General features: G+C 41.5%; 1 protein-coding gene across 3 annotated transcripts in view; it reads right to left on the bottom strand.

The window, feature by feature from the left end:
• The window catches only part of PTPN4 (protein tyrosine phosphatase non-receptor type 4), an 86,877-nt gene extending 72,454 nt beyond the window's left edge, over positions 1-14,423 (bottom strand). The window contains exon 1 of one of the 3 annotated variants that reach the window (XM_081885597.1): positions 13,693-14,423. The gene's annotated coding sequence lies outside the window, so the exon portion shown is untranslated. The remainder of the gene's footprint in view (positions 1-13,692) is intronic. The other 2 variants (XM_081885598.1, XM_081885596.1) reach the window with 2 other exon arrangements.
• Positions 14,424-15,896: the final 1,473 nt, after the last annotated feature.

The raw sequence follows: 15,896 nt of genomic DNA, 5'->3' as shown, positions 1-15,896 counted from the left end.
TTTCCTGGGATGCAAAAGTACTTTGATTGTTGCCACTACAGCAGTCAAGGTGCCACGAAAGAAGGGACAAATCCAGAGAACATTTTGCCAAACCCAGTTACCAATCAAGCCAAACAATTCCCTCATCATTGCTTTAAAATCAGGTGAAAGAAGCACGTGTTTGAAAGCTCCCTCCATTAAATTCACCTACAAGCAACAAACTACCATACCGAGGGCAGGAATTCGCACTTAGACATCTCCCTGTCACATAGAATGGGTGGGGGTTGTTTGCTTTGTTTCATTTTCATCTGGGGTAGAATCCAGCTATGGGATTTCCACACATATCCTTAATTCCTGGGATACTTTTTCTGATGCAAAAATTTGTTATTGTGCCCTAGATTCTTGATCAAACACTATCACTTGAAAGCAGCAACAGTGATATAACTGGATATATCAGGTGAATTAGATATTTAGATGAAGTCACAGGCCTTTATACACATGTGTTAACTGATTCAATTGTTGTGATCAGAATAAAGCTCTTAATCAACTGGTGTTCAAAGAGGGCCAGATTTGATGAAGTGAAGGGCTGTGAGGGACGGCCAAAGGGCCAACCCAAGTTGTTGACTTGAATTGAAGTTGTTGAGCTTTTTTTAAAATTGAAGTTAGTTTGTTGAGCTTTTTTAGGATTGAAGTTATGGGGTTTTTAAAGGATTTTACCCGCCAAAATAAACTGCCACAGGAGCAGGATTAAACCGACCAACGGACCGGATTAGACCCTGAAACGGACTTTGGACATGCCTGTCTTAATCTCAGTCTAACTTGAAATTTCTCTAGTTCAGATGAAAGTGTTTGGATTACAGGCACTATATTCTAATCTATCCCCTCTCTTTGCTTTAAATATATCTAATGATTGGCATGCTAGTGAAGTGGTCTGTTTACTATAATAAGTTATGTTTAATAGCTTCCTAATTGGGTCTGTCATCTTGCATCCTGGAACAAAACCAGCCTGATCCAGGTGAATATATTTTCCTTTTTTATTCTGTTGACCATGTTTGCTGTAAGAATTTTATAATCCAAATAAAATACAGTGGTACCTCTGGATGTGAATGGTCCGTTCTGGAGCCCCGTTCACATCCTGAGCAGACCGCAACCCGCGTCTGCATGTATCGTGATTCGCCGCTTCTGCGCATGCGCAAGACGTCATTTTGAGCACCTGCGCCTGCGGCGAAACCCGGAAGCAACCCGTTCCATTACTTCCAGGTCGCCATGGGACGCAACCTGAAAAGATTTAATCCAAAGCGACTTTAACCCAAGGTATGACTGTAAGGAAATTGGACAGTAAGATTCTACATTTGAGGGGTCCTTGTATAGTCTGGGGATTGCTACTATTCTCAATTGTTTTCAGATTGATGGTAATGGGTCCTCATATATATCTTTATATATTTTAGTCATATGTGGGACCATCACATCCTCAAATGTTTTATAGAATGCCTCTACTAGTTTTATTGATGCAAAAAGACTTATAGCAACTAGGTGAGTGAGCCAGTATTAATCTAAGAAAAATCAAGTGCATACTAGGATAAGTAATTGGTGGCTTTATGTTGGAACAGTTTCATTTGAACAGCAGACTTCCAATGAACTGATACTGATATTGCATTCTTGAAAGAGGATCCAAAAATCTGTTGCTTAACACATTTTGAGGCATATGCACAATTTCCTCTTGTCCCAAAATGTATTTTTTTAAAATAATTGTTCTGTCTGAGCTAACATTTTCATAAACTGCTTTGTTAACTATAAATCATAGACACTTCTTTATATTAACAAGTTACAGAGAGAGTTTTAAGATGTGAATTAATGCCTTGCTGGCCAATACATTACTTTTATGTGGGTTGTAGCCACCTAACCCAGTCAGAATAGACCCACAGAAATAAATGTCCTTAAAGTAGCCTTCCTCAGCCATCCAGATGTTCTTGACTGCAACTCCCATCAGCCCTAGCCAGCATGACAAATGATCAGGGGTGGCAGAAGACATTTTGGGTATGGCTGATGTATGGTCTCAACCTGTTGGTCTCAACTTTATACTTGTAAGTCTCTAGGTGTGGAATAATTTGTATTTCAGTATTTCTTGGTCAGCATGGGCGTAGAAGAAGGAAAAAAGATGAACCCTGGAATGCTGTGGGTTGGGGCTAAATCTGGTACTTACTGTTAAAAGTGTGACACTTAGTGTAACAACTTCACAGTGAGTACCAGCACCATTTTTTTTCTAGAAAAAAAAGCACTAAGCATAACAAATAGCCATATATTTGGCATTTTTTTCTGGATAGGTTAGCATTTCTGAAAGTGATTAGCTTATGAAATCCCAATAATATTTTTAAACTAATCTGAATTCAATAAAATGCACCAAGTTAAGATTTCTACACAAATCTATAAATGTTTTTAAGACACACAAAAATACCAAAGCCAGAATTTAAGGCAAAATGGGTTGAATGCAAAAGATGGCTTGCATCATTGGAATTCTTACAGCTCCCTTTCTGCTGCCGGTCTCATGTCATTCCAGAGATTTTTAGGGTGCAGTGGAGCAGAAGGGGCAGGAAAGCCCTGTTGCACTAGCCCAACTATACCTGCACTTCTCTATAATCAACCCATTAGGAAGTACCCAACAAAATAGTTCTGCAAAATGGAACTACACCCTTTCATCTCCCTGTGAGCCCTTCAAATCTGCTACAGAGGGCTTGGAGAAAACCTAGTGCAAATTTAGTGGGCATGCAGGAACAATAAGTTCTGTTACACAGCCAGAAGTCCTTGCACTAACTTACTTTTTCAGATATCACCTATCAGGACTTGAAACTTCAATATTATATATTAACACTGTGCTTTGGATGGGAACTTTTGGGTTAATGGGTGGTTCCAAACTGAATAAATAAATTATACCTGCTGCAGTTTTACTTGAATATTTATTTTGCATAGTATTTTAGTGGAATCAGCACTAGCAATGAATAAATGCATTGTGATATTTCTATTTAGATTGTCATTCTTTCAAAGTGAAATCAGGGTGACTCATTTAAGAGAAGTGTACCTAGATGCTGATGTGCACATATGGGTTAATAGTAGCAGTAAGAGCAAATTTCTAAAACAATTTTCAACTATCAAATACAGACGTGGAAATTTTATACTGTTTATATCAGCACTGCTCTTCCTAATAAGTACATATCCTGAATGTACCAAAAGACACCTTTAGCATTCTATTCTTCTCTATTCAAAATTTATTATCCCCAGAAATGTAAGTAAGAGAAATGACAGATATGGAGATATCCAGTTGGTGTCCCTTTGCTTATAGAAGGCATCTAGGAACAGGAAAGGAGGCAATGTCTGGCAATTCCCTCTCTTCCTGCAGTTCTCTGCCCCAACTTCCATCTGCTGAGCAGTTATCCAGAGCAGATGGGGGAGGGAAACTGCTGACAACTGTCACCCTCCCCATGCAACTTGTAGATGCTTTCTGCCAGCAGAGGGACACCAAATGGATATCTCCCGTATAAGTGAAGAATCACTAAGACTGTACATACTTCAAAACAGTACATGTAAACTATGGAACAAATGGACCAGTCTAGAAATAATAAAGCACACTGTAAAATTTGGAAGAGAAGGTCTTCCACAAGACTATTCAATTTTAACTGATTAGCTGGAAATTAGAAGACTTTAAGCTATAAAAAGAGCCAAGCAATTAAAAATTACTAGCACAACCACTGCACTTTCCCTCCACATCATAAATATTTATAAGTCTGACAGTGTTCCAGAGATGTGCATCCTCTTAAAAATCCATTGATTATTCACTGAAGAATGAATTGAAACAACACTTCACTTGTGACTTGAGAGTACAACTAAACTTCTCGCTAGCAAGAAAGTTCACAGAAAATATTCCTAGAAATCACAACGTAACTGTAGACCTTGCTTCTTAAGCAAAGTATTTAAAAAATCAGCTACCAAATCCTACCTACTTATCACAGGGGAAAGTAGTAATTTTAACAAGTCACTGGTGTGCTAACACAATAAAGGTGAGTTACATCACAACATGTTTTCTATTGCTTTAGTGAGAGAGACAAGGCAGGTCAAATGCGGGGGGGGGGGGAGGAAAAAAATAATGGGCAAGAAGATGCTGTAGAGAACTTGGAAAGCTAAATGTAAAGAAGCAAAAAAAGGCTTTCAAGAACGAGGAGATTGTGCCAAGAACTCCCAAGACTAGCAATCAACCCAAGTGGTGAATAAATCCACCTTTTCTATTTAATTTGGTGAGGGGAGGGGGAGATACAAAGATGTCGTGAACTCCTCTTCCCAGTACATATATACCTCATACACTGATAAAGCATCAACAGACCTGCCAACAACACCTGCACAAGTTACTGGCATACGGTCAAAAAGATTCAATTTGCTTTATTATTGCAGAGTCTGATCACCCTAAAAAACCCTAAAAACCAACTTTTTACTGAGCTGTGTTTAAGAAAATATCCCACAGTGAATTCTGACACAGGACTCATGAGAATTCTTTTTCCAGATTCCTCTGCACAGCTACGGATCATTCTTCATCGAAGTCATAATTACAATTCCTTCTACTGTGAAAATGAAGTTCAGGGGAGTTGTCTTCAGTAATTATTTAAACCTATACTTTCTCTATAGACAAAAAGAATAATTTAAAATTTTAAGTACCAATATAGTCATACCTCATGTTACGTTTGTTTCAGGTTGAGCATTTTCAGACTGCGTCCCGCAGCGACCCAGAAGTACCAGAAAGGGTTACTTCTGGATTTCGCCGCTCACACATGCGCACAAAATGGTGTCACGTGCATGCACAGATGCGGCAAACCGCGACCCGCGCACATGCAGGTTGTGTTCTGTTCATGTTGCGAACGGGCCTCCAGAATGGATCCCGTTCACAACCAGATGTACCACGGTACCAGTAAACAGCTATGGGTAGTCAAGTTTTCTGAACCCTCCGTTATCAGAAAAAGGGGAAACAATGAATGTTTTTTACATTAAGGTACTGAGGATGACTCCCTCCACCCTGCTCAGCTGATACAATGTTGCTGCTGGCTTCCCTCAACCCAGTGGGAAAGATGAGGATGGTGTAAGAAAATCTATCAGGCAGTCTCCTCTTCTTCCTGGTTTGCAAGTACTATATAGTATAACTAACCAGTATTTGACCGAATTACTGACTAGTGTATTCATTTTGCAAGTCAAATGGCCAACACTATATTGTACTCTTTAAAATCTGCAAAGAGCTAACAAGGTATCCCTGGTATATGCAAACTATTTACTCTGATGCACTTTCACTGAAATCAATAAGACTACATTATTATAAGTGGCCTATGAATCACTGTGTCATACGTACTGTAGCTATAGCAATGCCATCAAATAGTGTTAGGGGACAGGCAGCAGCTGTGCTTACTTGTGCTGCCTAGTCCCACACCTTTCTGTGACCCTGTCCCTCCTCATGATACCACAGTACACTCTTCAGTTTCCCGCTGCACACTTGCAGCATGACTATTTCTGTACACAACAATTTCACAGCAGCTTGAGTAAAGGCAGGGTGAAACTAACTGATGACTTTCCATCACTTTGTAAGCAGTGATGGCACCAGAATGCACATGGTACAAAAAGAAAGAACAGTTGTTTGTCTCAAAAGAAAGATTTGCTTGTTCAACCATGTTGTAGCTTGGGCGGGGGAGCCTGGACAGTAAGTACTACAGAAAATCCAAAGGCTCATGATCAGTAAATGAGAAAATCAGAAAAGGACTGGTGTGAAAAGCAGGGTGGCATAAATCAATTCCTGGTAACCTCAACAACAGATTGTGTGTTTTCATATATGTTTAAAGCCATTGGTTTCAAACTACTACTCTTAATGGATTATTTCTGGAGAATCCAAGCCATCTTTTAACTTTGGAAGTGTGAAACTCTTCTTAGCCAAGCAGCCAGCCTAGACAAAAGCAACATTACAGCATATGAACATTTGTTAGTGCAAGATACACATTAAGCCAATTTAATAATACAAGAATGTGTTGGATTCAGAGAAAAATCAATGTCAGACTAATTTCCCCCCTCCCCTATCAGTTCCCTGTAAACTATAAATCCTCACCCAGAGGTCAGCAGAACCTGCTGAAAATGATGGGGTGTGGCATGGGGACTGAGGGGGAAGGGAGAAGCCCTGAAAATCAGGCTAAGGCAGCTTCCAGAAGTAGAAGCTGGATCCAACCCAATAATGCCAAGTACAAAAAGTGTTAAGCAATACCTTCTGCTGGATCAATTTATGAGTATCTCAGTTACAAATAATTTTAGCCAGCCAGAAAAGAAGGATGGGCAGTTATCAACCATTGGCATACCTAGCCTTTAGTATCAAAAATACTGTATATCATCCAATCCCTTACCAAAATGTAAGCACTCAGGATGAGAAATCCAAGTAGCTAGGGCAACAGATCACCAAAAACAGGGTCTCACAGAGTGGCTGGGGAAGCCCAGCCAGATGGGCGGGATATAAATAATTTATTATTATTATTATTATTATTATTATTATTATTATTATTATTATTATTATTATCATTGCAAATTGAGGAACTAGACTAATGGCGTTAGTCACATATGACTAAAATATATCTTATTCCAAGGCCAATACAGCAACTGCCATGAGTGCTGGAAGGAAGACTGCTCCTTGCTGCAAGGCCCATTTTTACCTGGCCTAGGAGGCAGGGCCCAGACTCACATTGAACAGCCAAAAGAGACTCCTGGAAAGCCACTGAGCCATTGCTAGAACAACTCTTGGGTTGGGGCAGCTGGCCAAAATGTTTCACAATGTTTTAGACGGTTCTAATTTTGGTTCCTCTTTTTTTGTTTTTGTTGGGCTGGGGTTCTTTAAATGTTTAGTTGGGGTTGGCGGTTATTTTAATTTGGGTATAACTGTAAACTGTTTATTATTGCTGTTATTATTATTATTGATTTCCATTGATTTATTGGTTTGTTGTCTGCATAGAATATTCTGTTTTTTAACGTTTGATGTTTGGTTGTATTTTTATATATGCTGTAAGCCATCCAGAGTGGGCAGGATATAATAATAATAATAATAATAATAATAATAATAATAATAATAATAATAACAACAACAACAACAACAACAATAATAATATTGCAAAGTTTTCTGAGATATAATGAATTGCTCCTCCCCTTTAAAACACAATAGTCACAATCTATTAGCTACACCAGAATTGCTATATTTCAGCTATAAACAAGGTCCCTTGTATGGTTATTCAGAACTGCTCCTAGCAAATGTACTTTAACTTATAGCTCATGCTGTTTTGTGTATTGTTTACAACCTACTACCATAGTCAATGACTCTAAATTACTAGGATTTGTTAAAAATGCTATAATATTGAATAAAAATGCACATCTGTGTAAGTCATCATTTTCATGGAATGGCTTTAACTGCTTTAGGTGTGGACCATTCCACATACTAGTTTGCCAGCATGTGTATACAACAAGGAGTTGAAGCCCATTCTGGATTCATGATGACTATATGCATAAGACACACATTTGCTGCAGTAACATGTTATATGCCTATTTGTGCACCAAAATACATAATATTTGAATCCGTCTTAATATTTTACAGCTTCATGTATGTGTATGTGTAGAAATCAATGAAATTTCACACAGAGACAAAAGTATGTATTTACAGTGCTAGCTTACACCCAATCCTACCAAATCTTAGATGTTAATGCTATAACATCCCCATCTAACTAGTGTGGGTAAGTGCCACAAGTCAGGCTCCAACAATGAGATAATGCTATCCTAGATGAACATACTGAAGCACATATGCAACCTGATTTGCCTTTGACATTCTGCCTCTTACTGTTTCTTTGAGCCAGATGAACAGGCAGACAAGCACTTAGTCATGACATGCCAGTATCAGGCAAGCAGGCCATGCTATACTGGTTTACTAGCTTTTGTTGCAAGTTGGCCACTTATGGCGTAGCCTGATCTCCTATAAGGAGAAGCCAGAGAGATTCCCCATGTCAGTACTTATGGGGAATCTCTGTAGCCTGTTTATGTAGGAGTGCCTACAGCAGAGACCCAACTGGAGATGCTGTAATGAAATCCACATACACCCTGTACGAGTTTTGCAATACAGAGGCTAAAACCAAAAAGACGTCCTTAGTCAATATGCAACCTTAAGTGACATTTTCATGTTTAGAAAGTGATGTCAGTCAAATAAAATCCAGACATTGTTCATGGTGTACTTGAGATATCTATACCAAGTGATAGTTCTACCCTTCTAATGTGAAAGCTTGAAGAACTACAAAAACTGGGAATTAGAAAGGTAAACATAAGCTAGAGCACCAAAACTATGCACAATATTTTTGTAACACTACAATTGTTTTTAAATACAAATTTATCCAAGCCCAATATATCAGAAAAGTAGATAGGGAAAGAAATGTGCATGCACAAAAACATCACTCATTCTGCTTTTCAGGAAACTACAGATGTTTCTACAATATCACTAAGGTAAATTAACCCCCTCCCCCCAAAAAAAAATCTATGTGAAGCCAGAAAGACACATAAATGTTGCCAGCAATAACCATGTATACACAGCTTCTTCAAATGAGATTTTGGCTTTTAGCCACTGGCATTCCTCAGGCACACTGTTGTCTTTACTCATCCTTCCACTATATTGTAGTTGCACGAAAACCACAAAGTGAAATCAGTGGGATTAGTTTTTCAGTCATCCATAGATTCACAATTCTATGACTAGAGCAGCACTTGCAGTCCTCTCTCCTCCCCACCCCAAAAAGACGAATAGCAGGAAGGAGGTGTTTGCACCATGTCCCCCTCCTTCCAACAGAAGGAATGGAGTTCCCCAAGAACAGCAGCAGAACAATCTCCTGCTACACATTCTTCTGGATCACGTCCAGAATAGACTGTACAGGACAAGGCAATGGAATTAGGGAGATCCTGGACCACCACAACCAGCAGCCAAACTCCCCGGGTGCTAAGGACATTTTGCATCATGGTCCTGTTGTCTGGTGCCTGAGACTCAAGAGTAAAACACCCCCCCACCCGCCTGCTGCAGCGCAGGTCACTTGGGTTGTGCTGTGATCGGTGTGAGAGCCAAAGTGCCGACCTGCCCAACACACAAGTAAAATTACTGCTGAGAGATACTACCCCCGCTTGCACCATATTGTAAGTCACCTAGATGGCACTGCGGACAGCACAGAACTCAAAATGCCGCCTTGTGCAACTCACAAGTAAAATTGTTACCACTGAGGGAAACTTCCCCAGTGCACATTGCAGTATGAGCCAAAGTGCATGGCACCTCACAGCAGCCACACTGAACTGGCCAGGCCACCCGGATAGGTGCTTCTCCCCCCCCCCCCCGCCCTATTGCAGGGCCAGGCTGGGCTCTGATGGTAGAGCCAGGAAGCTTGCTCTGAGCCACCAGCCAGTCATCACTGCTTCTCTTTTTCTGTGGGGTGCTCTCGGAGAGCCTGACTTCCATTGCCTCCACCCACTTCCTCACCCAGCTCAGCTCCCTATGGCTGGCTGCAGTGGGTTTCCTCTCCCCACTCTGGTTGCCTTGGTGGCATTGTCCGGTCCTCCTCCTCCAGCTCCGGGACTTTTGCGGGGACCCAGCCTGGCTGCAGCCACGCCATACTGGCCCATGGGGCACATACCTCTGTGGGGTGGGGTGGTAAGGCTCTTAAAGCTGGCAACTATTAAAAGTGCCAAGACGACATGACAAAACTTGGAAGGAGCATGAGGAAGGACAATGAAGAGTATCAGCATGTGGGGACAATGCGGTTTGGAGAAACATGAAGGGATCATAGAATTGTAGAGTTGGGAGGGACACTGAGTATCATCAAGTCCAACCCCCTGAAATGCAGGAATACGCAGCTGCCCCATACCTGCAACCTTGGCACCACTACTTGCCAACACCAATACCATCACCATGCTCTAACCAACTGAGCTATCATCTGTCGTGTTAAGCCTTGTCACGTGTGAGAAAGAAAGAGCTCGGGAGGGGGGGGTCCATGTGGAATAACTCCCTGGAAGGGATATGTTGGCATTCCAGGAGTCAGCTTGGAGAGGAGAAAGGGAACGTGGGTAGGCATGATGGATGTTGGGAGTGATACTGCACTAGGGAGCAGTTAAGAGTTTATCTAAAGGCTTTCTAGTAGAAGCAAAAGTTAGTAGTGGATGTAGGGGTTAGGTGCCATGTAAGAGCTATGTGTGTACCAGATAACATCTGCTGAGAAGGAAAGGTATTTGGGGATTAAACTTCATTCCTTGAGCTTGTGCTTTCCAGAACTTTTTGTTTGTGTTTTAAACCCAACATGTTTTGGTTAAGTTTTAGTTGCCTTGTTTAATGTACGTGGGGCATAATGTATGATATGCTTTTAATTTGAAATATACTATCTGGTTAGTTTATGACGGTTTAAGTTGTGCATTTTAAAGTGTTATTTACCTCAGACTATCACAGTAGTGTTTAAAATCTAAATAAAATTTGGAGTGGGGTCATTGAGGGACACTGAAGTCTTAGGTTGTGCAAACTGGTCACTCAAGGTGGATGTCTCTGCCATCAGTTGTGTAGGCCTGCAATAAGTGTTAGTTGTTGTGCCAGAAAGATTACATAATATGAAGGAAAGGGGGTTTAGGGACAGTCAAGAGCTTGTTTGCAGAGTGGAAGGAATGGAGTACCTTTTTCTGCCTTCCCACTTACAACCACTCTCTGAAGACTAGAGAAGGGACCCACATAAGAATATTAGGGGAGCTTTCTGCGGTCTTCAGATGAGGGCTAGATCATATGAAAAATTAACATAAGATTTTGGCTGGAGTTCATTCATTTGCAGCTTTGTAATCTTGTTATACAACAACAACAACAACAACAACAACAACAACAACAACAACAACAAAATCACCTAGACATTCTGTTAGTGCACCCGTAACCTAGTTTTCAGGTGTCATGTGGCACCAAACTTGTCTACCAGAGTTTCTAACACTGACCACAACAACCATTTGAGTATGCAATGGAGGCATCCTGTACATGGAAACTTGCTTGCACATATGAATTACCCCTTAATGGATCGAAGTAGCACATAACTGAACTTAAACACATGCAACCAACATATCTGCTTTCAATGTCTTTATGTTCTTTTTAAATGGCCTGTACTACTGTGCATTTCCAAAAATTAATTTAGCCCATACTAAACATTTATTGATTGGCATGCAAGACCCAGGATAGGTCCTAAATGAAGTAGTCAGGACAGAATTTCAATCAAAAAGTGAGACATTCTAAATATGCATACCATCATAAGGGATGGTATAACATACTGTACCAGATTCTGGATTTAGGGTGCAGTCCTTTGCACACTTACTTACTTCTGAATAGGCCTACCATCTGTTATTCCATTAAAATGTATGAAGGGGGGAAAAACTAAAGTAAATTAAGCATAAGGATGCCAAAAGTACATTGGACAGAAGAATTATAGTAAGTGCTATGTTATCTTTATGCAGCGTGCTAGCTAGTAAAGCTATGCTGCTCCAGAAATGTTCATTTGACAAAGTCATATCATTGTAATACACTGGTGATTTACTGGCTTACAAAACATCTGACAGTATCAGAAAATATTGACTCCAACATTACAAAGCATTACTTAACCATTGACAAAACAAAGGTGAAGAAAAAAAGATCTACTACAGTATTCTAGACTGGGTAATTCATGAGATGAGGAAATGCCTAAAGAATTATTTTGAATCTGGAATGATGCTGAAGCCTAAGATTTCAGAAGCATAAAAAGCAAGAGAAATGTTAAGTATACTAATTTTGCAAATTTTATTAATTTATTACATGCATATAACTCTATTGTTTTTATTTCTACATGAATAGTGCTACTTTATTCGATAACGTCAAACTATATTTCATTTAAAAACTAGCCAGTAGAAAAACCTTCATGAACATTCTTTCCTCTGCAGGTGACATACAAGAGCATATTGGTAACAATTGCTTATTATAACATAAACCCCTTCAATAAGATAATTGTATACACTAATTTAGAAACAAAGTAACTTGCAATTGAGCTCTCCTCCACCTTATTGATATGAAACCCTGGTCCAATTCATCAGTGTGAATCTATGCTATAAACTTTTAAAAGTAATTTCAGAAAGCAAAATCAAGTTGCAAAATCAATTAGGGCCATAAATAGAAAACACTACCACTATCCTTATTGTTCTTCTGAATGGCATTTTAAACCTTGGCATCTGATTTGGCATGACAGCTTTTTCAAAGGGAAGATGACAAATGAGAGTTTTACATGAGATATGTCAGGTGTCATATCCCCCCAAAGAAGTGTAACCCTAGGGTTCTTAAGATCATCTGGAACTACATCAAAATGAAAAGAAAGCTGCAATAGCCTTTAATTATAATTTCTTAATTTTCAAAGTTACTATCTTGCATATTTAGTATATGCATACAGTTATAGGAATGGCTGATTTGAGATTGACACACAGTAATGCACCCTTAACTGTGCTGCTAGAAGCATGATAGATACAAGATCATTCATACTACAGTGGAACCTCGGTTTTTGTACATATATATACAGATGAGCACTGCAAAACCCAGAGTCGTCCGCGACTGGACTTAACGGTCAGGGGTCCCTTTACCTTTTATACAGGCAACTACCCATTGAAAATACAATGCAACACATTCTAGCTTGACTTTTGATCTTACAAAATGTCTTTTGGAAATATACCTCAAAGTAACTGATGCCTGGCCTTTTCAGTTTTTTAAAATACACAAATGTAACGTAACACTTCATACATCATAATTCTGCAAAAAAATTAATGGAATACAACAGAGCAACATTTTGATCTCAGAACCTATTTGAATGCCTTGGTGATAGAAAAGCATTTCTTCAAATACCGATGCAATCAAGAACCCAGACAGGACCCTTACACACCTTCACGCAACCTAATTTTGTCATGGCTCCACTCCCCCTAAGAATAACGTAATCCTGCTGCTTCTTCAGCTAACATAATAGAACACTAACACAACCCAGTCAACCATGCACAACCTTTGGGTTTAGGAAACCATTTATACAAATGTTACCAGTCTGCATCTACTGTAAATACATCAGCTTGACTAACAAAGGTAGCGGGGAAAGACCCTCTTTACTTCAGGACCTTCCCAATCTTCAATGAACCAATACTGAACTGAAAAATAGCTTGACCTAAAATAACATTACCATCTCTTTAACTCCCTTTCTAGCGCAAACAGCACACTCAAAGAAGGCATATTGCATTTTTAAGGAGCACCATATACACTATATAATTCAACAAATCCACAACTGTAAATAAATGTTACACTCCCCAGATCAATACTTTGGATAATTATGATTTGGCAACTCTTAACAGTCATTCACCCACCCACCTCCTTTCCTGTTGCCACACATTCCTCTGCATCTATTGGGTCGTCCAACATTTAGGACTCAGACCCACAGCGATCTAGGGGGTGGGCTGGTAATTTTTAACTCTACATCCTTAACCTAAGGGATATCACATCGCCAACATTTGAAATGAGAGCATGTAACAATTTTATTATTATTTTTAAAAATGTTGGAAGAGAGGGAGTCCCCCATTTTAACTTGAAAACTTAAAACTGAAACCCCAGCAATATCCTCTTACCTTCATATAACAGCCACGTCCTTCCAGAGGATGATAATGGAGCAAGGGAGCAACCCAGAAAAGGGAAGCCAATAGGTAAAGTGGAGGTGGGAAGGGGGGTCTTGCCCCCCAACACACACACACCTCACACACAAAAGGCTCAAATTAACCCGCAGAAAAGGCTCAGTTCAGTCGAGTTCTTGCACCCCGCGAGGAGCAGCAGCAGCAAGCGAATAGGATGGGGGTCTCCAGCAACCGTTGCAGTGAGCGCCCCCTCTCAACTCAAAGCCCCCCCACATTCCTGCCGCAGACAGAAAGGCAAGGGTGGGTGGGTGAGCAGGTGGAGGGAGGGGGGAAGGCAATGCAGCCTCCCCCCCTCCCCACCCACTGGGCACCCCCTCCAATAGAGGGAGGGGGAGAGGGGGGAAGGGGTCTCAAGCAGTCACCCCCTCTGCCTGAGGGAAAGGCACCCCCGGACCTTTTCCTCCCGCCCGCCCCGCAAGGAGGCTTCCCCCTCTCTTCCTTCTCCTGCAGCCGTGGGGCCGAGGCTGGGGGGGGGGGAGAGGCGGTAGCTAAACACCGGGGCTCTGCCTGCCTGCACTGAGCGGGGGGCCGAGAACGAGCAGCAGCTGCCGCCGCCTCCTCCGTCTTCCTCCCCCTCCTCCACCCCAGAGCCTGCCTCCCTCCTTCCTCTCCTCCAGCCTGCCTTTAGACAGGCAGCAGCATAGCAACCAACATGGCAGCTGCGCAGTCACCCAGCGGAAAGTGGGAAGGGGGCAAGCTCTCGCGAGAAGCGCCCGAACTCTGCCCGCTCTCGCGCCCCCGCCCCTTCGCCTCTCCTCTGTCGCTGCCTAGCTTCTGGCTCGAATCACGCGACGGGGTTGGCTGCGCCGGCCAAAGCCCCGCCCGTCTCCCTTTCCGAGGCAGGCGGTTGGCTGGCCGGGACGTCCGTCGCTGCAAGGGCAGCGACTGCGCCCGTCACGGCCGTAAGCCTCTCCGAAGTTGAGGCTTCATTCAGAGCAACCAAGGGTGGATTTTTGCAGTATTTCGCGAGGCTCTTACAAAAGGCCGGGGACGGAGAGCGGCTGCTTGAATGAGAGTTGTAGTGACACCTGCTGGCAATTTCATCCTGGGCTTTTTTATTTTGCGGGTCGCGGGTGTTTTTTCTTTTTCTTTTTGGAAGCGCAGTTTGTGCATTTCACCAGCGTTTTATTGGATCTAGCGCAGTTCTCTCGCCCGCCCTTCTTTTCTTGTGATCATTGTCCTTCGTTACGGCTGTGCTTTTTTGGATCGTCGTAGCTTTCCTTCTTTTTTTGCGTTTTGTCCACAATTTTCATTTTTTGTGTGATGTGCAATCGCTGCAGAACTCGCATAACCTCATTATTTCTTCTTCTTGTAGTCAGAATCGCGTGTAAAAAAGCGGCACGGTGCATTGCAAAGGCGGGCGAGCTGAGTGTGTGCCTGTTTTGCGGGACGTGTTTACAACATCGCCATAATATATTCTTGCGTAAAGCTGTTGAGGCTGCCACCCTGCAGACACACTTCCCTGGGAGTGAGTTCTGAGTAGACATGCATAGGGTTAAGCGGTAAAGCTGCAACTCTTCCTTCCAAGCATAACGCTGTAAAAACCACGAAGGGATTCACTTATGAGTAAACATCTGAAGGACTGCGCTCTTACGCTGTAATGATGCTCATGCTGGTAGGGAAATAAGCCCTATTCAGCTCACTAAGACTTTTGAGGAAGCAGGTATAGGAAGGGAAACTCTTTTATGTAAAACACAGTGAAAGTGGATCCATAGGTTCCCCACCAATAGAATAATAACAACAACAATAATAATAATAATATATAAATCCTGGTACTTTATTCTATCACACATTATGTCCTTGCCAATAATAATAATAATAATAATAATAATAATAATAATAATAATAATAATAATAATAAAATTTATTATTTACACCCCACCCATCTGGCTGGGTTTCCCCAGCCACTCTGGGCAGCTTCCAACAAAATATTAAAATACCATAGTCTGTTAAACATTAAAAGCTTCCCTAAACAGGGCTGCCTTCAGATGTCTTCTAAAAGTCTGGTAGTTGTTTATTTCTTTGACATCTGATGGGAGGGTGTTCCACAGGGCGGGCACCACTACCGAGAAGGCCCTATGCCTGGTTCCCTGTGTAACTTGGCTTCTTGCAGCGAGGGAACCGCCAGAAGGCCCTCGGCG

Source organism: Podarcis melisellensis (assembly GCF_964234715.1).
Source record: "Podarcis melisellensis genome assembly, chromosome: 1".
In the NCBI taxonomy this organism is placed as follows: domain Eukaryota; kingdom Metazoa; phylum Chordata; class Lepidosauria; order Squamata; family Lacertidae; genus Podarcis; species Podarcis melisellensis.
Note: the sequence above shows the minus strand (reverse complement) of the source record. Positions and strands in the feature narration are given on the sequence as shown.